This window comes from Agelaius phoeniceus, chromosome 2 (genome assembly GCF_051311805.1).
Source record: "Agelaius phoeniceus isolate bAgePho1 chromosome 2, bAgePho1.hap1, whole genome shotgun sequence".
NCBI lineage: Eukaryota > Metazoa > Chordata > Aves > Passeriformes > Icteridae > Agelaius > Agelaius phoeniceus.
Window position 1 is genome coordinate 55,081,021 of NC_135266.1, and position 22,732 is coordinate 55,103,752.

Genomic DNA, 22,732 nt, shown 5'->3' on the forward strand with positions numbered 1-22,732 from the left:
TTGGGGCATTTCTTGAGAAATGGCCTGGTAAAGGAAGTCCTCCAAACAACAGAAGTAAAACTGTGCTGTGCCACATGTAAAATCAGATTAACTGGTAAGTGGATTTAGGGAATCTTTCCTATGCACGAGTCACGGGTTTTATTTGCACAGTTAAGATGTGGGAAAGCAATCTCAAAAAGGGGAAGTATTGAAAATTTTTCTTTTCTTATTTACCTCCTATTAGGAATAACTTCCTCATATGCCAAACCTTTGTTTACATATTTTTAAACTTTTTATTTTTTCCAAGAGGATATCTTTTGTTAAGACTTAATTTTGAACTGATGAGATCAATTTGGAATGAATACCACCCTGGTGTATTTTCTGTATGTGTTGTTGAAGATCAGCATAGTTTGGGCTGCACTAGACACGGCTTGAGGGCAGTCACAAGTTTCACTGCCTCTGCTCAGCCCCTTTGTAGCTCTTCCCACCCTGATGTAGTACTCCAGGGCACATACAGTATTCTCATGACAGCTGCTGTGGGACAATTTTATAGAATTTTTGAAGCTTTGTGTGTGGATGTGTCATGCAATGAATCAGCATCCAATAAAGAAAAACACAGTTTATTTACAGATTCAGAGAAAGAAAATCCCATTCACTCAAACTGAATTTAGGAGGACAACCCCTGCTTCTGGGATCCATCAAAGGCATATTGCCTTCCCCATCAATTTCTAAAAGCCTTCACACTTTTTTAGAGTAACTGGGAACCTAAAGTTTATATAGATTGGATCCATGGTAAAGCTGCACAACAGTTTAATAGTTAAAAGATGCAGACACTGAATAGTGTAGGATAACATAGTGTAGGAGAAAAAGTTAAATTGGCACAAGATATGATGTATCAGATAGCTATGAATTCCTGTGTTCAGGTATCTGAAATTCAGAAGGGAATGTCTGTCACTTATCTCATGTCCTTGTGCCAGCTGCCCATAGCATGTCCTTTGTATATCTTCTGTGCTGGAGCGGTGTGGCCGGTAGAGCACGCCCAGGCTAGGTGACCAGCCCGTCTCCAGCCAAGGGGGCGCTTCCCCAACTCGAAGCCGGGAACCGCGCCTAAGGCAATGATCCGCCTTGGGGACGTGGCCGCTGAACTCCGACCCGCAGGAAGGAAGAGGCGTGTCTCAGTGCAATCGAGTTTATTAGGCCCCAGACGGACCAAACACCCACAACACACCCCGAGGCTGAGAGCCCCGAGGCGAGGAAAACCTCGGTTTATAAAGAAGGTGGGAGGGGAGGGGGGGGTAACAAATCAGGAGAGAGAGGGGAAGGATACATTAAGGATTGACATGATAATAAAACCAATCACACAGAGTTAAGGGAGGGGCCCCGACCCCTGAGCAAATCACCCGACACCCTGGCCCGAAGTTTCTGGAAAAGGAGGCAGGGGTGCCGAGTGACAGGCAGGCAATCGGGGGTGGGGAACTAAAAGGATACAAGTTGTAACTATAGGAACTGGGGAGGGGTTTGGGGATTGATACTTAACTGAAACAAGGCAGGACTCTTTAACATGGCAAATGAAAGAGAGAACAGAACAAACTCAGAACGAACCACAACACTGTGCATCCCCGAAAGTTTTGGGAAACTCAATTATTTATATCTAATCAGATCATATATACTTAAAATCATGGAAAGTTGTCTAAATCTACATGAAACAGAAGATGATTTTAGTTATGACAGATGCAGTGTGCAGTACTGATGCTCCAGTTAAGCTTCAAATCCACTCAGTAAATAAAAGCTCTTTCTCAGGTATTTGTGAACAAGAGATAGTTAATTGAAGAATTGCTAGAATTCTTGCTTCATGACTTTTAAAAACTGTCACATCTCAAAAGGCTTTTTTAATTATAGAAAATGGATTAGAACTGACCCTACAGTTTACAGAAATAATGCACTGAATGTGAAGAACTAGTTGACTATGCACATGATATTTTTGCTGCTAGGAAAAAACCTCCAAAACCAGAACACTAAACCTAAACAAATACTTCAGATAATCCTGAATAAATAAGTGGTTTGAAACATGGAAAAATGTATGGTTATTTTTTGTACATAAATAGTCCATTAATGAATCTACCCTCTGGAATTTGTGTTTAAATATCCTATTCTGAGGAAGCATTAGTGAATATGCCTAGACAATGAAGTGTGAATTCATAAATGTGAGCAATTGTACTTAAAGTAATTTCTTATTCTCCTAAACTATGTTCATGCTTTGAGCACTGTTAGATAATGTTTCTATTCATAATAAAATACTCAATATCACTTACTTCACTACTCTTCCTGCCCTAAGAATTACTTGTTCCAAAGATCAAACAGCAAATTCTAATGGCAGTTAAGAGCAAACCTGGATGTTAAGGTATTCAGGCTCAAGCAGTATATCATATAGGAAAGTAAATTTCCATGTCAGCAGGACCAATATCTGACCATTGTTTTCTTTTAATTGGAACTATGAGAATTTCAGGTTAAGAACTCCAAAGTATACCATAGCTCAAAATGGAACAGATTCAAAGTCCTACACAATATTAGTTTTAACTGCATGTTCCAGTACCAGCTTTAATCCTGCTGAAAATTCTGAGGCATAGATCATGGAGTATTGCTGCATGCACCCTTTCTGATGATGTTGCACTATTCCGTGTGTCTGGAGAGTAGTAGGCTGCACCTCCACAGCATCAAGGATTTCCATAATCATGTTTTTAAACAGTCTTTTGCTCCCACAACATTTGACAGAGGAAAATCTTAGTTATCTTAGATGCCCTCCAATATCTATCTCCATCAAACCAGGCAAAAAGCATTGTTCTTCCTCTTAGGTAGTTTACTATAATATTTAAATAATTTACACGCACACATTGACCTGTGAGCTGTCTATGCTGCCATTATAGTCTGTGAGGATCTGGAAATTTGTTTATTTGTCACTTATGTGTATTTAGTATGTGATGAGATCTTTAGCAGACTTTAATAGATGAGATCTCTTTAATGAAGTATCTATGTGGAGCTAGCAGAAACAACAAAAGTCCTGCATGGGAGACCTTTGTGGTTCTGTACTGGAACTTGAGGTCTAACATGACATGAAAAAGCATTTCAAAGGGCTTATGCACCTATTTTGAAAAAATGAATCAAATCTGTATCAAAGTGAAATTGAGGATGTCTAAGGAATTAGTTCAGCCTTTAAGAGACTTGTAAATGTAGTCAGCTGAACAGCTTTTTAGCCTGCACAGGCTTAGGTCATTTGCCCTGAATATAGGCTTCTGGAGCCAATGATGATATGCTGGGATATCCAAGATATACACACAAAATTGACAGATGGGATATAAAGCAGACCTATGTCACCCTGAGTGGCAGCTGGAGTATTTAGAAAATGGCATGAGATGAACAAATTTAAGCAAATTGTTTGAGTCTCAGTCAGTGTACTGACCATAAATTTTATCATTTTACTTAAATGTAGGTACCTGCTGCAAATTTGCTTGCTCTAGAATGTGCAAGCCATCTTGCTGGTATGGTAGTTAGACCACAATGCTTTCAAAATGTCTCTATAGCTCTGAAACAAACTGTAGGACAGGCAAAAAAACATCCAATACCAAAAATGGTGCTAATATTCTGTGTGTAAGCAGCTGAACTAAATCCTGCATAATGTGGGTGAATCTGATTTCTTCCTCCGTGTAAAATGATGAGGTATACAGGGAAGGCAAGAAGGAGAATGACACAAGTGAATACTGCATTGATGAGGTTTTTTGTTAATATATATATGTAATAATGTACTGTGAGCCTTATGCAACAAGAATAAACTGTGCTTCATGTTTAGCAATATAAGACAAGAAGCACAGAAAGGTAAAATATTCTTATCGACACACCTATTTGAAAGTCTACAAAATAGCACTATTTAAGCAATCCCTTTTTTTTTCACATAATACTTAACAACAATAGCAAATAATTTTTTCACTTGATTTACTATGCAATAAAATGGTAAAGTCTCCAAGACTTTTCTGAAATGATACCACTAACAGGGATACCAGGTGTGGTTTACAAGACCATAAATCTTCCATCTGCTACACATACGAGTGTCTCTGCCTTCTAATTTCTGCTAAAGATGATCCCAAACTCACTTCTTAGAACACTAAAATAATGGCTTGGATACACTGGAAGAAGAAAAAAGTTGTTCAATACAGAGAAATGTTATTGAAACCTAATAATTCAAATTTTTGTGCCTTCAGGATGTCACTGCTGGAAATCAGGGAACACATGAAAGATAGGTATAAAATTCTAGTTCTATATTTATATTTACCAATATTGTAATGCTGCCACTTACAACTCACCTGTGATTACCTCTGGAATAATTCTGCAAGAAAATTAAATAATTAAATATAGTTTTAAATAATTTTTATGTACACCCATGACCACAGAATAATTCAAGTAGTTAACTAAGCTGAAATTAAATTTTGTCACCAAAAAGCAACATTCTGATGAACTTGTCCCAGTCCTATCACTTAATTCAATGTCGGTTGCCACATGCCACGTCTCCCTTTTTACCTGTGTAGTGCTTATTGATTTCAGTTGTGCTTTTACTTGATTCTAACACTTTTACACACTTCAATTTTCTTATGTATGCGGAAGAACGATTTTGTATCTGTAACTTAAATACCCCTACCATTTTCTGGTTTTATCTATGTTCTTCTTGAAATTGTATCTTGAGATTTATTGTCATCTCATCAAATTTGGAAATAATCTAGATTGCAACTGGAAGTTATGATACAATAATATGATAATGAAAAAAAAAAAATTTAGATCAGAACTTTCATTGATATTCTGGCTATTTGGTTGGAATTCTTACCATCATTTCTCCCTACCAAATCATATATTCTTATTTGGAAGTGTTCATAATCCATGTTTATCAAGCTCATTGTTTTCATATAGCTATGTCCTTCAAGTTTACTGGCAGTAGAATAGGATCCTAATCCCTTGGTTAGAAATTATAACCAAATAGCTTTGACATGCAAATGTATTTTTAATTAAAAAAAAAAACCACTATAGGAATTTTAACTTGGAAAAAAAAGAGTATCACATTTTTAAGGTATTGTGCTTAAATAATTCATCAAAAATAAAATGGAGGTGATGGGTGACATAAAAAAGAACCATGACGGTTCATTAGTCTTGATGGTATATCACACAATGAAAGAATGACAAGATATTCAATAATTCTGAAAGAAAAGATAATTTTAAACATAAGATCTATGTTTTGAAGCAGGTGTGTTTAGACAGAATTGAAAAGCAAAAGGAAGCACAGCTTAGCTTGTTGCTTTATACATATATATATATATATATATATATATATATATATATACATGTGTGTGTGTATCTGACATTTCTAAATTAACATTTTTGAGGCTGTTTGAAAGCGGTACACTAAAGAAGTATGCAGAGGTAAGTTTTAATTTAGTTGACTGTTCAGAGAATTGAGTGAAGCTCAAAGTTAAGAGCAAATGGAAGTTAGAGAAAACTCTGCTTCAGAGGAGAACTTTTCAGCACATTATTCCTATATTTTCTAGAAAATATTGCGATCTGCAAAACATAGTTTCCACTGAGTATTTTCACTGTTTAAGCTTGCACTTAATAATTTTCAGGAAACTGGATTTATTCTGTGTCCCAAATTTCTGACACTGGTATGTAGTTCAGAGAGCTGGCATATTCTCGCTAACATCTGACTAACCTCCCCGTCCCAGCCCAGTATTTAAGTTAGATATCTTAGTTTGAAGGATGGTTCTTGTAGCATTTCCCCCCACCTCAACGTTTGTTTTTTTTTTTTTTTTTTTCTTCAAGCAGAACAACCAACTTTGTTCAAAATTTTTGCAGGCTCCAAAGACATTCTGATTTAGTTTGCTTTGGCGTGTTCTGCTAGATGCCTATTCAGCTAAAGAGAATTGTACTTCTGCCCACAGGCTGTTGCTTTCTCCTATGTTAATCCTGTCATTTTGCCTGTAGACCATTATGCCATAACTTGGTGTATAAAGTCTCAGTAAGCATTAAAGGCGACTTCTCCACAGTAATCAAACGTGAGAATTTAATTGGTTTTTGATAGCTTAAAATTTGAGGAATCTCATCAGTTGAAGACCAGCTACTACAAGACATTCACACAAGGTCCAGTTTGCATATAAACAAAACATGTATGTGTAAACATCACAAGTAATTTTAGCATAAATTGAAAAACAGATACCCATGAGAAACAAAGCTATAATTTAAAGACAGAAAAATAGATTGATTTTTGTCATCAGAGTTGCTTATATAAACTAATCTGAAATCCTTGAGCAGAAATTCAGATGGAAAGACAATTCAGTCTGTCTCCCTAGAATATTGGAACAAATAACAGTAAACAGACACAGTAAAATGACAAACAGTCCAGAAGAAGATATGTAACTTTTATAGTTCTGCCTTTCAGAGATTTTTCACAAATTCTTTAGTTTTGAAACTTTTACGTTTCTTCTGTATCTCCTAAATGGTTTACTAGAATACAGAAATTTTAAAACTATCCTTTTTTATATTATCCATCTATGGGACTACCTGTCGGAAAGTGAAATTAATATATGCTTAGGAGTATTGAGTATCCATGGAAGCATATAATGACTAGAATTATTAGGATGTCCTTTAGTATGCTGGAAAATTAGTGAGATGGTTTCACAGTCCTCTCTTTTAAGTAATTAGGTCCTCTAAACTTCCTACAGAAGCATATACAGAGCTTCATAAGAGTGATGTTTTATTTTAATTTAATTTCAGTGGATAATTCTATTCCCATTTATAAATAGTAAATAAAACTGACTGTGATTGTAATTGAAAAATAAGTGCTTCAATATCTACAATTTCAACACATCGATGATGACCTACAAAAATAACAATTTATTTTTGAACTCCTGTTTAACACAGGACATTGTGACAAGATTTTTCCAATAGCGTATAACTTTTATTTTGTTATCAAAGAAAATGTCATGTTTTGCTTTCAATCTCAGAGTAACAATCTTATATCTGAGTTCAGGGACTGCATTTTCAAAACATCATATTTTAGTGTGAACTACTGACAAGCTGATATATGAAAAAGTCTATCAACAAAAAATGTATCCAAAAGACCTTTAAAAGTAACCTTAAACTGAGTAACTGATTGCAAGCTTATGATATTGGAACTGGTCACACCTAGCTCCTAAAAGATGTCTGTAGATTTCACACATATTTCATAACAGCCTAAGTAATTCAGGCTAACCCAATTTTTGCTGTATCACACTTGTCAAGGCACCCAGATGATCTGTGCAATCATCTGGATTTATGATCCAAGAAAAGTAGAAATTCCGTGAGGGGATCATAATAGAGAGAAACACTGAAAGAAATACCAGTTCTACACAGAAAGTAAGAATCAGTTTCTGATAACTACTTTCAATTCAGATATGTTCATGCTTTCAGAACCACTTCTTTTACAGTGAGTGTCTTATTAAACTTCCTAAAATAGTTATAAAATAGATGCTCTTTTCCCATTAAACAACAAGATCAACCTAATGGGAGAATAGAGCTCATTTTTACTCCTGGGATTTTACTTGAGGAGATTGTTGAAGCTTGCTTCAGTTCAACATCCAGCGCAAATTCACTGGCTAAGCGCCAGATCAAAGAACCACACTACTGTTCAAAGTGCTATGAGCTACAATTTGATTTCCAGAGGCATGAAAGAAAATGGAAGGGAAAAGCAAAGAAGTAAAAGATGGACAGATTGCTTAAGGTTATAGTATAGTGGCAAAGCCCACTAATATACAGAAAAAAAGCAAAACAACAAAGCCACACTATAACTCTCTGGTAGTATTTCATTCCAGTAAGGGAAAATATTAAAAAAATAGAAATTGTCTAAGTATATGATAAAAGCAAAATGTTGGTTATGGACAGACAAGATCAGGAAGGAATCTAAAAGACTGGACTACTTGGTAAAAATATATTCTCTAAATCTGAAAACCCATGGCTATGAATTTCAGAGAACTCAGGAAAAATCCCAGTAAGTGATGGCTGAAAGAACTCAGTTGCAGAATGTTTTTGAGGCAGTAATAAAGAAGCTTGTCTTGCTACTGTGGGTATTTTAAGACAGCAATTTATATTTTCACATCGAGTTCCAGTCTAAAGTTGAAATATTTAGCTTACACTATTTCTATTAGTACATTTCCAGAAGAAAAAAGGTAGTCAATTTGCAGGTATTATGGGTAGAACTGTCCTCTAATGCTCAGCATCTATTTTAAAGGTGATTATTTATTCTAGGCTCTTCAGTGCTACATGGCTGGAGTCAGATGAGAATTTCAGCCTGCAGGATTGTTTTTCCTTCCTAATTGTAAAAAGGAAGATAAAAGGTCTAAAGGTATGGTTCCATGATTCAGTTCAAACAAGTTTTATTTATTGGTTTTAATACTTAAAATACAAAATCTTGTGGAATGCAAGGGAATATCCATGTGTGAGGAGGCTGGCAGAAAGGTGCTCCTGTCTAAGATAGGCAACCCCATGATGACGATGGCTGTACCAACGACAGCCTTTCTTGCCCTAAATATTTCACATTCTTTTACCTAGAAGAATGTATTGAGAAACTCTGGGCTCTAGAACAGTGAGCCAACTGACATCTTGTGGCTTTTCATAGTCCGATATAAACTTCTCTTCCTCCGCAGTATTACCCTCCTGCTTTAGCCATAACAGCAATTTGGAGTCCAACCATATTTACTCTGGATGCTAGTGTGGAATCTCCTAAGGAAACTGTTACATCTACTATCACTTGCTGGGGTGTTGGGGGTGTAGCATTCTCCAAATCCTGGCATACAATTGAAAAATGTGCAGCTTAAAAGAAATAAAGCACATGGGAATAAGCTATGTACTCAGACAAAAGGAAAAGTATTTTCTAGCTTGCAGGTACATTGAAACTTAGTAATTACAAGCAAAATAGAAAATTAGGAAGCACAAGTAATGTAGGAACTACAAGTAAAAGTGATGCAAAATTGAGTTGTGTCCCATTGGGAGACATTCACCTCAGAATTTGTACTTGAACAGATTTAATTCTTGTTTCAAAATCATGTCAGTGCTGTTTATACTACTAAATTTGAGAAAGAAAAAGATGAAAAAGAAAGGGAAAAGGGAAAAGGGAAAAGGGAAAAGGGAAAGGGGAAAGGGGAAAAGGGAAAAGGGAAAAGGGAAAAGGGAAAAGGGAAAAGGGAAAAGGGAAGGGAAGGGAAGGGAAGGGAAGGGAAGGGAAGGGAAGGGAAGGAAAGGAAAGGAAAGGAAAGGAAAGGAAAGGAAAGGAAAGGAAAGGAAAGGAAAGGAAAGGAAAGGAAAGGAAAGGAAAGGAAAGGAAAGGAAAGGAAAGGAAAGGAAAGGAAAGGAAAGGAAAGGAAAGGAAAGGAAAGGAAAGGAAAGGAAAGGAAAGGAAAGGAAAGGAAAGGAAAGGGAAAGGAAAGGAAAGGAAAGGAAAGGAAAGGAAAGGAAAGGAAAGGAAAGGAAAGGAAAGGAAAGGAAAGGAAAGGAAAGGAAAGGAAAGGAAAGGAAAGGAAAAGAGGAAAGGAAAAGAGGAAAGGAAAGGAAGCAGAATTTCTGTATAGAGTTTTAGACTCATTTGAGAGGAGAAAGCAAACCAGTTACTTTGCTGAGAAGATTCAGTCTCTAGATTAAATTAATTTAGATAGATTTCTTTGGGTTTTGACTTTTACTTTTTTCCTATACAGAGACACAGATTGCAGTTAATTTTGCTAAAAGTCCAAACATCTTCAAACTGCAAAATGGAAAAACGTGAAGTTGTGTAAAAACTAAAATTCATGAAGCTTGTTTATTGACACTTCTCTACTTACAACACATTTCTGAGATGCCAGCATTATTTTCTGTTCATAGTGATGTGTGTTTCAAATTATGGCTATGTTTCAGGATAAATAAAGGCACTATAGTCCTGTATTAGGCAGTTCATCACAGTTATTTCCACTTAATTAAATTATGTAAAAACAAGGATGTTGTACAGGACTACAGAAGACCTCCTGCCATTGGCCATAAGAACAAAGTGGAAAAATCTGTGACACTGGAAGAATTATATTTGCCAAAACTGCTAAATAAAAGAGGATCAAAGAATGGTGTCTCTGAGTAAAAGCAGCATCCCCAGTGTCATTTCTCTTTACAGCTGTGTCATTCTAGAAAAAAATAAGACCAAATGAAACCAATAAAAACTAACTGCAGACAATCAAAAACATTCAGGGAAGACATCAACGACTTTACTGAGTGTAGTTGGCAATGTTTTGTCAGCAGAGAACTTCAGGTATGGGTTCTGTGAAGAGAAGCTGGGACTGCCTTGCATGCTGTAGAGCATGGCTAAGCCCATAAGCCCAGGTGGTGGCTTCTCAGTGATAACATATTCAAGAAAGTCAGGAGTGAAAAGTGGGCGACAGTCCTGCAGGCAGCAAGGTGACACAAGAAGGTGGCGGGGGAGAGAGGGAGGGAAAAAGTGCTCCAGACAGCAAGGCAGTGATTCCTTTGCAGCCCATGAAGAACCACCGGAGGCAGATCCCACTGTAGCCCATGGATGACCCCACCCTGCAACAGATGAACAGGCCCCAAAAAAACCTGTAGCCTGTACGATAGACCTATGCTACAGGAGCAGAGCAAAATTGTTAAGGGCAAGAAAAGCAGAGAGAACCTGTAACCCACAACCCCCTACTCCCTGTCTCTCCTGTGCCACTCAGAAGGGGGAAGTAGAGGATTCAGTAATAAAGAAGTGAATCTGAACCTGGGGAAGAATATGTGTGTGGGAGAAGGTGATTTATATTTCTTTTGATTTTGGTTCACCATTCTACTCTATTTCAAATTATTAATAATTTAAATTAATATTCCTTGAGTTGAGCTCTGTTAGAGCAACTGGCAAGTCATGTCCCTTTCCTTATCTCAACCCATCAGCTTTTTCAGCTTATTTTCTCCTCTTGTGATGTTGTGGAGCAGAGAAGAAGAGAGCAGCTGAGTGAGTGTCAGGCAGGTGGCCAAGATCACTCCACCATGATGATGAAATCAGTCCCTAATCAGTAGTGTGAGAATTTGCACACTACCCTTCTCTTGTTTAAAAGTAATGGTATACACAAAGGCAGAAGCTATAACAGAAAAGTGCCAATCACTTTCTCAAGGTCTGGAGAGAAAATTCTTTCAGTGCAACCTCAGACTCAAACTGTGGAATAAAAAAAAAAGTATTTTTAGGAAGCTCCAGTTGTATTCTGTTAAGGCATGAGCATCTACTTTTGTAGATTCAGAAAATGTTGTGGTCATTTAGCCTAACCTCTTGTGTAACATGGGCAATAGTATCTTATTCAGCGGCTTCTGCAATTAATCATTAGCCTAGAAATCCTGTCTTTACTTTTTCTGATTTAGATCTACTACTGACTATTGTGTTCACAGGCTAGCTTCTATTTAATTAAAAATAAATATTATCTGTTGAGATTTGAAATTTTTTGAAATTGCTCCTTTAAACCTCTTGTGTCACTGTGTCTTTTATTATTCTTTGGTGATTAGCTCCTTCGTGTCATGAAGGTAGCTGCCTATATGCTGCTTGCCTCCTGCTGTTTCTTGTAGTCTCTTGTTAATGTGGCAAGCAAAAAAATAGCAATTTTGTTACCTCATTCCCACCAATCCAGATATCGGTGCCTGATTTAACCTACCATTAAAAATGTCAGCCTGTAAAAGTACAAGCACTTTTTACATTACTGTGAAACTTGAAATACCAGAGACACATTTAGCTGCTCTAACTCATTATTTTAAAAGAGTATATTGTGCAGTAATGTGAGGTAAGAGATGGTAACATTTTCTAATAGATCAAATACATACCATGAATCTGTAAAGGCTAAGGAGTTCAGATCCACTGCTTTTGACAGAAGATCTGCAAAACTTACTAAATACACATCATTTCTGATACTATTAAAATAAGCTGTCCTCAACTGCAGGCTGCATAAGTCTTCATTTAACAAAAACAATACCTCAGTTAGCATACTATTTTAGAATTTCTAATCCCAGCGTAGAGTGTATTTCTTGTTTGTGTTAAGAACTTCTAGTGCATAGATCAGAGGAATATAAGAATAAGCAAATTAAAAACACAATTCCCATGCTATCTTTGTAGTAGAATTTAAGCAGCCTTGAAAAAATATCCTGTGCACGTGCATACACCCACAGAGAAGGCTGTGGGTGGTAAATTCATTGACAAGCAGTTAAAAATAAAAGGCAAAGCCCACTTGGTTAATTGCTCATGTTGCTTGCTTTCACAGTTGGCATTTTCTCAAATCAAAATGAAGTACTTTTTTCTAACATAGACTTTTAAGACAAAAGAAATGTTGAGCTGTTTACAAACCAAGTAAACCATTTCCCAAAATTTTACAACTGGTATATCTTTAACTTTTCACATGTAACATATGGAAGAACCCGAACAACACTAACAACAACCATCAGTTTTAAAATTTTAAGTGGATATATAAATATAAACTAAGTTGTTTGTTATCAGTGTCTCACTACAAGGACACCTACATGGAAATCAGGTAAGTGGAAGTTGTTACGTGATACAGTAGGATGAAAACATTAAATTTTTTCACTGCTTTCCAGTGAGCATTATACAGATATTTAACTCAGCTGATTAGAGCATTGTGCTAATAGTCTCAGGGTTATGGGTTTGATCCCTGCAAGAGCCATACATTTAAGAGCTGGATGTGGTGACCCCTGTGGGTCCCTTCCAACTCAGAATATTCTGCGATTCCTTGTGTAGCCAAGAGGAATTTCACACATTCTGTGATGAGAGCTGCTGTAGTTCTTAAAAGGCCCAACTGGTGAGTGGACCAAAACTATTCCCTCAATCAGGACTGTCTTCTCAAATGATTGCTATGATTGGTGAGAGCAGCCTTCTCTTGGTATGCAGTTGGTGAATGATATACGCCAAGTACTTCATTTGTTCACTGACTGTAATTTAATCTATGAATGACAGAGTCAGGTTTCTTCATCTGCATTGTTGATTTCAACAGCTGGATTAGATGAATCCCCATGCCATACTGATCCACAAATTCTTGGAAGGTGTTAATAACAATTTAGCTGTACAGAAGATGTAGAAAACATCTTGAGGATGTGATTCTAATTAACTGATTTTATTCTACTTAATTGAGAACTGATTGGGAATATGGATGCGGAGCCTACCTAGAAAGACTAAGTATAAAATGGATAAATTTATAATCTTCAAAATCGGATAGCAGAAATACAGAAGAACCAAAACAGGAATGAAAACTTCAAGAGAAAGGATACAAATAGAAATTTGTATGAAAAGGATGCAAATAGGAATTTGTATGAAAAGAATTTGCCACAAACTGTGAGCCTTGTGAAGGAAAATATTAAGTGTTACGAGTGATAAACCTGGCTAAACTGCATGTTTTCATTATAAACCTGGCTCAACTGCATGATCTTGAGCAAAAGAGGAAAGCATTCAGGAAATGGAAACTGTTTGTCCAAAGAGCAGACAAAAATGTGTTAGTAGTGACTATATCTACTTGATGGAATAGCTTATCTTTCGGGGTCCCTTCTAAACTTATGATTTACGAAGTACAGTGACCTTTTGCAAAGTATCAGCTTATATTTATATGAATACCATAGGTAGCTTAAATGATTTTTTGTTCTCCAATTCTTTTTGTCATTCAGGCTGTTCTTTTAACTTACACTCTCACCTCTAGGCATGTTGAGATACAGTTTAATAAATCAAAAATATCCTGAGGACCAAACTGAAACTGGTTTCCATTAGTTGAGTTATTTTTGTTTCATCTTCCTCTCATTTTTTACTGATTTACTGAAATATAATAAACTTGAAAAAATAGAAGTCAAAATTAGTTAGTAGAAACAGATGTTGAAAATTCTTACTGCAAACTGCTTATGAACATTCCCTTCCCCCCTCCCCAAGCCACTTATTTTTAATTATATATTTAAATATTAGGGACATATTTTCCGCCTGGTAGTTGATTCAGCATATTGCACTATAATTTCTGGTTTCTAATTAGCTGTATGGCTTTTTTGCTATGTAGATAAAATACAGAATGAAAAAGCAGCAGTGGCTGTAGCTCCCAGTCTTCAGACAGTAATTTTCTTTCCATTTTCTTCTTCCTTTTTATTGAATCATATGATAGATGTGTCCAGCTACATAAACATGCAAGACCTGGTGGCAGACAAAAAAAATGACACCAGCACCTGTTCAGAACTGGAGCGTGTAAGAAACTCAAAAACAGCTGCAACAATAAGCAGCAGCCAAAGCGTGTCTGGAGTGTCACTGAGCACACTGAGGACAGTTGGGTTAGTGAGGAAAACAAATACGTTCACAGGCCTCCGAACAATTCAGAACTGTGAGAACTGTATAATCATGAATTTTAAGCGTTTATTTTCAGGTATACATTACCTACTTGCCAAGTATTTAGAATTGATAAAAAAGATTTATTTGTGGTTTGTTTTGGTTTTTTTTTAAAGACCCTTGTCTAAAATGATTCTAACGGGTTTTGGAGAGTCTCAGCCGCGAAAACACACACAGTCCCGGATGACAAAGAAACGGTGCAGCCAAACAAAAGGAGGCCTCGAGGGCTCGCTCAGGTGCTGCTCCAAGAGGCTTTAATATCGGGAAGTCCGACGGTGCAGGCGGGGAAGGAAAGTGGAGTTCAGCCCCATCTGAAGGGAACCGGAGCCAGAGCGCTCGAGCCACGGGAGCCGCCGGGACCGGGGTTTTTAGGGGGCAAGGGGTAGGTGGGATCGGGGTGCCCTTCGACCACTAAGGAGGGGGTACAGAGGAGGGCTTAGAGTGGGGTGATTGGGGGCACACCAATAGGAAAACGGGCAGAGGGTGTTCTTAGGGAGAGATCCAATGAAAAAGTGGGGAGCAGGGAATTTTCTGGAAGAAAGGGTGTGGGTTACATATGATTGATAGAATCGTCCCATGGTGTCCCAACCCCATCTTCTCTGTCCCCTCCTCCCACAGGTTCCGATGATCTTTATTTTTAAAAAGATCCTTGTAATGTTCTCACATTTTTCAACTGTTTCTTGCTGAAGGAAAAGAAAAATATTTTTGTCTATTTTCCCTGAATCTATTATGTTACAAGGAAAGTAACACACTACATTATTATGTAGTAGAACTTTCTTGAAACACACTACATTATTATGTATTGTGTAACAGTAATGCACTAATTATTTCTTCATTAATGGAAGAATTTAGAATATATTTGATGAAATATAATTCTGGACCAGGAATACTTGTCAGAAATCTGATGGTTTCAAAACCAAGGATATCCCTCTTTTCAATAATGACCAAAACTAGCATTACCCCTGTACTCTGCTTGACTCAATTGGATCTGGAATGGTGAAAGCACAGCTGAGACAGCACAAGGGATTGAACTCAATTATGTGGGCAGGAAGTTCAGGTGGATGTTTCAACACAGTAACTTAGAGTGTTGAACGCTGATGCTAGAATTCTATGCATTTCATTTTCTGACAGAAATATTGGGTTGATATGTTTCTGTTTTTGTGGGAGTTTTTGTTTGTTTGGTTTGGTTTGGCTTTTGTTGTTTTTAAAGTTTCTGGGAAGATGAAATTGTAGTTGTCTAATCAGCACTACTTTCTGCTGCCATTTTGATATTAATTTCCAAGTCTCAATTTTTTGCTTTTCCTTTAGGGGCCCTTTGAAACTTTTATTGAATACACACACTCCTATTTGAGTTCCAGAAGTGCTTTCAATCATTCTGAGTACTTCATATATATCTGTCAACTCATGAGCTCATGATTGCAAAGTATCTTTTGCTACAGGTGTTGAAATCAGTAATAGAACTTTCTTGAAATGATTACTCATACAAAAAAAAAAAAAACAACCTGAAATGCAACTATCCACAGAATCAGTGGATATCTTTTTCCCTTGTATTTCTTCTCTGCCTTTACAGTTGTTTGGCCTCTGGTCCTAGTGTAGTTTCACTGCCTACACATTTGATAGCTATAAAATATTTCATGCCAGAGAAGAAAAGAAAAAAAAACCCAAAAGACACTTTCTGTCCTAATTTATGTTCTGGTACTGTCAGTAAATCTTAGAAAAGAAGCATCTTACAATCTGTACAGGAAAAACATCTAAGTTAACCTTTAAATACTTTAAATAGTTGCTGCCTTCTGTTTCAGTGAAACATACTGAAGGAAACTTCCTTACAAACTGTTCTTGAAAGTTGCACAAGATAGCGTGTCCCTTAACAAGCCAAAATAAACATGTACAATAACTGAAAACACTCTATTCTTGAAAATATTTTCAAATCCTATGCACAGATGGATTGAGAGTTTAATTACAGCAACCTTTGAGTGTCACACACATCACTCTTCTCTCAGAGCTGGATAAACAGCAACAAAACTATCCATCAGTATTTACTTTGACAGATATATATCAGTTTTGATTGCAACAAGATGCTATTTCATTTATGTCACCCAAACATCCAAAAAAAATGTTAATATCCTTACTATTGGAAGGATGTCTATTTTTAGATATCCAGTGGTGTATTTCAAGTGTAGCAACAATAATTATCAATTTGCAAAGGCCTAATTAATGTTTGAGTTTACTTAAAATGATATTCTGAGTACTTGCTTTTTGGTGCATATGTGGAAACACACACACCACCAAATTCTCCTTAGAGCATCTCCTTAGAGATGTTTCATCTCAACAGGAGAGCTTTTCTGCAATAGCATTCCAGTATGGTCATCTATACAGAACTGCAGCAAATTGCCATGTATTTTTCTAATATAGACCTAAATGCTTTGTAAAGACTTTGTAATGAATCTTACTATGGCAATTATGAATACAAGTGAAATAATACTCTCTTTTTTTTGGTGTTTTCTTTACCAAATAAAAAAACCTCTCTATTTTATGCTAAAATGTGAAATTTGAAAGCAAAACCAAAAGAGAAATAAGCTAATTACATATTTTATACTGAGAAATATATTTTCAAAACCATAGGTAGTGAATAATTTCCTATGCCAGCATCCCAGTGCCACAGTGGAACAAAACAATAGCCATTGTGAAGAAAAGCACTCAATAAAGTAAATATCATTCTACAGAGCTTATGGGATAGTAATGTATAATGTCACAGCACGTGTTATTTTAATTATCTTCAAAATAATACATAACGCATACCACCTTGTGCATAACAGTACATATTTGTAGGTTCTGCTTATGTATACTTGCCTCTTACTTTATTCTAAGAGTCAGTGGGGATTTGCACTTCCCTTCAGCTTCTACAATACCTTTCAGTGATTAGGTGAATGCAGACAGGCTGAATTTATTCCACTAGTGCTTAGAAGTGGCTATTTATTCCACTAGTGGCTTAGAAGTGAGCCAGCTGTGGTGGGGAAGCCAGTTACTTTGATGTTGCACTGTGCATGAGCTGGTATATCCTACTATACAGTATAACTTTGGATCAGAAATGTTTATGTGCCATCAATACTTTAATTTGTTCACAGAGTCATTTAGAATCAGGATGAAATGTTTGGTTTCTGAGGGAAATATGAGGACACATGTTTTCATCACGTTCGTAAAAATTCAAAGTACTTTAGATGATTTATGCTGTTCATGATAACATAAACTGAGCAGAAGGAAGACAAAGTTTCCACCCTAGTTCCTACTTTACACTTGGAAAATTCCCTAATCTAGAAAACACACTGAAATTGTTTGCAACTATGACAAAAGTGTGTCTGATTTTGTTGCTGAACAGAAGGGGGACTGATTAAGTGTGTCATATTCAGCATGTAACTTGAAAAAGGACCGTTCTACACTTCTCAGACATTTTATTTCTAAATGCAGATGTTTTTTAAAGTTCACAGTTTTAAGACTTTGGTATTTTCATTTTCCTATCCCATTTTAAAAGATCATTGTGGAAGGACTTGACATAATTATTATGTCTCCCCTGTGTTTTATGGATAAGACTTATATAGCCAGGTGCTTCTTGTAACCACTTTTAATCATTCATTTCTAAAAAGGCAATTATAAATTCCCTATCCATGGTAAACATTTAACCTCTCATGTCAGCAGGGCCTATCTTGTTGTTCTAAAGAGATTTTAGCTGTGAAGTGAAGATGGATTGAATTAAGTGTTTCAGCTCCCTGGAAATTATATGAGCATCCTACCAACATCACTCTAATCAGAAAACTATTTCCACTCTTCTGCCTTAAATAGTATCAGTCTAGGATGTGTGCAGGGAGGCTTTTAAAAATTTCACTACCAACTGTCCCTCAAATGGTACAAAGTGACATTGCTGTTGAATAGAAGGTGCTGACTCTTATCTGTGGTTAATAGCATCTATAGCATCTTTTGCTAGCCCCCATTCAGCTGCCAGTTAGCACAAAGCCACGTCTGCACGACTTTTAAAGGGTCTGCATTAATACACCCAGACAATCAATGGTTTCTGCCCCTTCCACAAGGACATTGGTTTGTTACCGCTGCTAGATGCTGTCAACAGAAAACGACACAGGAGTCACAAAAGGTAAAATGGTGTCAATTTAATCAGAGAATAGACAAAAGGCAAACAATGCTGTCCTGGAAAGGGGTATAGCAAGGAGACTCAGAGGTTGGCGTAAGCCACACTTGGCAGGTCCCAGTGAAACCAGATTGAAATTCAATGATACAAAATCCAGCAATGTGACACACAGGATGAGAGCTGTTGTTTCTATTCAATTAAAATCAGTGACTGCTACTGGCGTAAAATAAATTTGACAAAATACCAAGAGAATCTGTATTGTAGGTCAAACTATTTTCCTTCTAAACTAAAGGAAAATAACAGTGGGAAATGAGTTAGTGCAATTGTTGTCTAAATTACACAAAATAATAATAAAAAAGTGATCCTGCAATTTCCTGTTCACTGTGAAGTTAAAAAAACTCTACTGATTGAGCTGATTCCACAGCTTAGTTATAAAACTAAGCAATTTAAAGTGTTTATGTATTTATGAAAGTAGGCTGCAAGAATCTGAAGAGTTTTCTTTTTGGAATTCACACTGTGTTTTGCATGTAACTTCTCAAAAACCTGCTCATTTTCAAGGATTTATAAAAAAATAACATGATCTTCCTTGTTATTTGTGAAAAAGCAGGCTTTAAAAACAGTCCAGTTATGCATTTCTTTAATGTGTGTGCATCCTATACTGACAGGATACTGAAGGGACTGTATGCCAACGCAAAGTTTGCAGCTTCCTCCTTCGTCTCTGAGGTGAGTCTTGTAAGGAAAGCTTGCTGCTCAGCCAGGGAGGGATCCAAATGGTGTGTGATCTGATCTGCCTTGGTTAGGAGAACAAATCTCACATTAGGAGAATGAATTGCACATGTCCTGTGGCCTAGATGCAGGTTTGCCATTTACGCTCAGGTTATCTTTGTCTAATATTGAGCTCCAAGTGTTCTTTTTTAGCTGATGCAAATCCAGAGAGTTATTCAGTGTTCTGAAGTTCTGAATCAACTAGACATACCTTATATCTGTCTCTTCTGCACACACAAGAAATGTAAAGGTTGATTTTCTAATATTATTTGGTCCTTTGTGCATGTACATGAAGAAAATAATGCAATGAATGACAAGGATAATTGTTACTGTTCAGAAATCTCCCAAGATTCTTTTTTCTTCTATGTAAACTATTAAAATGGGAATATATTGGAAAGAAAAAAATCTTTATGTTTTTGAAAGTATGCACTTACATTAAGAATGCAAGATGCTCAAGATCATATAACTGCTGTGGTCAGGTGAACCAACTGTTTCTCAATTATTGGTAATACATGAATGCTTACATTAATGAGATTTTTGACTGATTAATCCATTTAACTTTCTTGTTCTGTTTTGCTGGTTATTTTCTGTAGTAAAAAAAAAAAAGACCAGACTGTTTGCAAAGACCTTTACATATATATATACACACATATATATACACACACACATATAGACATATATATATATATAATTTCTTGACCTACATAGTAAGTCTAGAACTTATTTGTGTTTTCTGAAGACCTTTATGGTTATCTGCCTGTCATTTCTGCCTGTAAACTACTCCAAAGTAAATGAAAGTAACTGTAATCAGAATGACTTTGTAGGATGTAAAGTGACGAGGGCAGGTGCCAGCCTGGTAACAGCTCTACAGTCGTATGGCATTCTACTGTGGGAAACAGCTGGACTGTGATTTATGAATGAGGATTCGTTAAAAAAACATCAGTATTGCCCTGCATGGACAATTACTCTGGTGGAAAGCCACCTAAACTCAAATCCAATGTATAAGGCAGACTGCTGGGCTTCTGAAATAGTGTGGTCAGCTTCCTTGGCGAGGGAGCAACTTGTGTTATAAACAGTTGCAAGCAAGTAGACAGTGAAATGAGTTGAAGATGCCTAAACCTGATTTGTTGAAGCTGCCTAAACCTGATTTGTTGTTCAGAGCAAAATCACTCACCCTTGGCTTTATCTATCCTGACATTAGATACTTGAAAGAGAAGTTCTTAACATAAACTGAGTATGTCTCCAATAAAACAGATGGAAAGAAGCATACACACTCCATAGAACTTTGGATGGGATCACTTGTGCCTTGGAAGTGCATCTTTTTCTCTATTGACAACCATTTTGTTTTGCAGTCTGAGGTGCTTATTTTAAGGAGCTTCAATGTTAGACAACATAAAATGAGCACCTAATGTAATGATGTTCTGAGCAACAACAAGTTCTATACAAATGTAGGGCTTTAAAAAGCTATTTTAATGAGTGTTAACAATGTAGTATGTCAGATAATATCTTTGAAAATTATCAAGTCATTGTGATGAAAAAACTATTAAAAGTAAAAAAAAAGAAAAATTTAAGAAAGCTTTTCTATTTTCAGTGTACAATCACTGGATCTCATATATGCCAGAAATTTTGTATTTAGATTTTATCTATTTGAAGGAATATCTTTTCTATGGAGTGTAAATTGAATTGATACTTTTGGTGGATCTGAACTGGTTTTGTACTACAAGTAACAATCATGAGAAGTTTGTAAATGCATGGACCTTTCTATTCATAACTCTGTCGGCAGATTTCGTTAACATTATTGAGAATAAAATTTTTAAAACCCAATGTATTTTTAAAATGTTCATTTAATTTATAGTTACCAACATGGTAGAAGGCATCAACTTCCCCAAAAGAACACAAATGAAAACACAACCAAACCAACCAAACAAAAAACCCACTAAAGGTCTTATTTTTTAGTCCTAGTTTTTGTTGGGCTTTTGTTGGAACTGTGTGTGTGTTCATGCACATGGCTCTGCATGTGTGTGTGTGTAAATGCATTCCAAATGTAGCAACTATGCGCAATGTTCTTGTTTTGTCATGAGCCTGGATTCAAGACTTTTTCCAGATAGTCAGCATCTTTTTCACTCTTGAGGTAGAAGATAGGTCAAGTCAAATACCTCCTGAAAATTCCTATTTAATTCTTAAGGGAGTCTAGATGATTAATTTATAAGGGTATCTACACAGTAGAAGTCCTAAGTTATGATTAATCCTACCCTATGAGTATGTTGGAGGAGAGATGTTACACTTGGTTTTGATACAAATGGCAGCAAAATCTGGCATATGGAGCTCCAATAGACAGTCAAAAGAATACGGTGATTTTTGTCTAGACTTCCTTATACCATACTAATATTTTATTTACATAAGTTGAAATGCAAAGGATGAGTTTTGATTTGTTGTATTTTGAGAGTAGAACACTAAGTACCTTAATTAATATATTTTGGACATTAAACATCTAAAGAGAAAGCAGTCTGATTTTGTTTCTGTTCCAAAATTTCATTGCATTTTTGTGGACACTTGGATTTTTTGACCAGGGAAGTGTATTAAGACATCAGAAAAACCAAAGATATTTCAAAAGTAGTGACACAATAAATTACATATTTTCCTGTTTACAGATGAAAAGCTTCTTATTATTGATATAGTAAATGGTTTTCAGTTTGAATAGATTTATTTCTCAGCTTCACTGACACCTCAGAGAAAAAGAGAATAACATGCAAAAAACAAGTGATAAAGCATCAATTTTTAAAACATAAAGGGACTGGGACAGCTTAGCCACTTATTACAAACCACTTTTCCATGGCTGTGCAAGATATAAGATTGAGTCTCTACAGAACTAAATTAAATAAATACAGTTCAAGGCATGTTTCTGATAGTTGTATAGCTCAGGTACACAGTACTAGTATCCCAGTTTATGCCCAAGACTAGTTTATAGCTATTTTGTAATTAAGTATTAAACTTTATAAATTATTTTTTTTAATAACTTATTTTGGTAAAAAACATCATTTAACTAGATTTAGTTGGGAATGACTCTACTTGATCACAGGGGTTGTTAAAATAGCACACAACTGCAACCAAATATTCAGACCGGATAAAACCCTAAGTAATCTGATATCATGGCTGACTGTTTTCAGCCAGGGACTTCCTGAAGTCCTTTCTGCCTGAACTATCAAAGAATGCTATTCAATTCTCATCACAACAAAACTTAATCCTCCCCATTCCAAGAATTGCCTAGAATTCCTTTAGTTCAAAAATACATTTCTGCTTATCGGAACACTGTGCCATGAGATCCATATTCTCTGTTCTTCCTCTACAATGTAAACTGTTCCAGACAACATTATAGACAGAATAACCACTGAAATCTATAAATCTACAGATCTACACATTGCTAT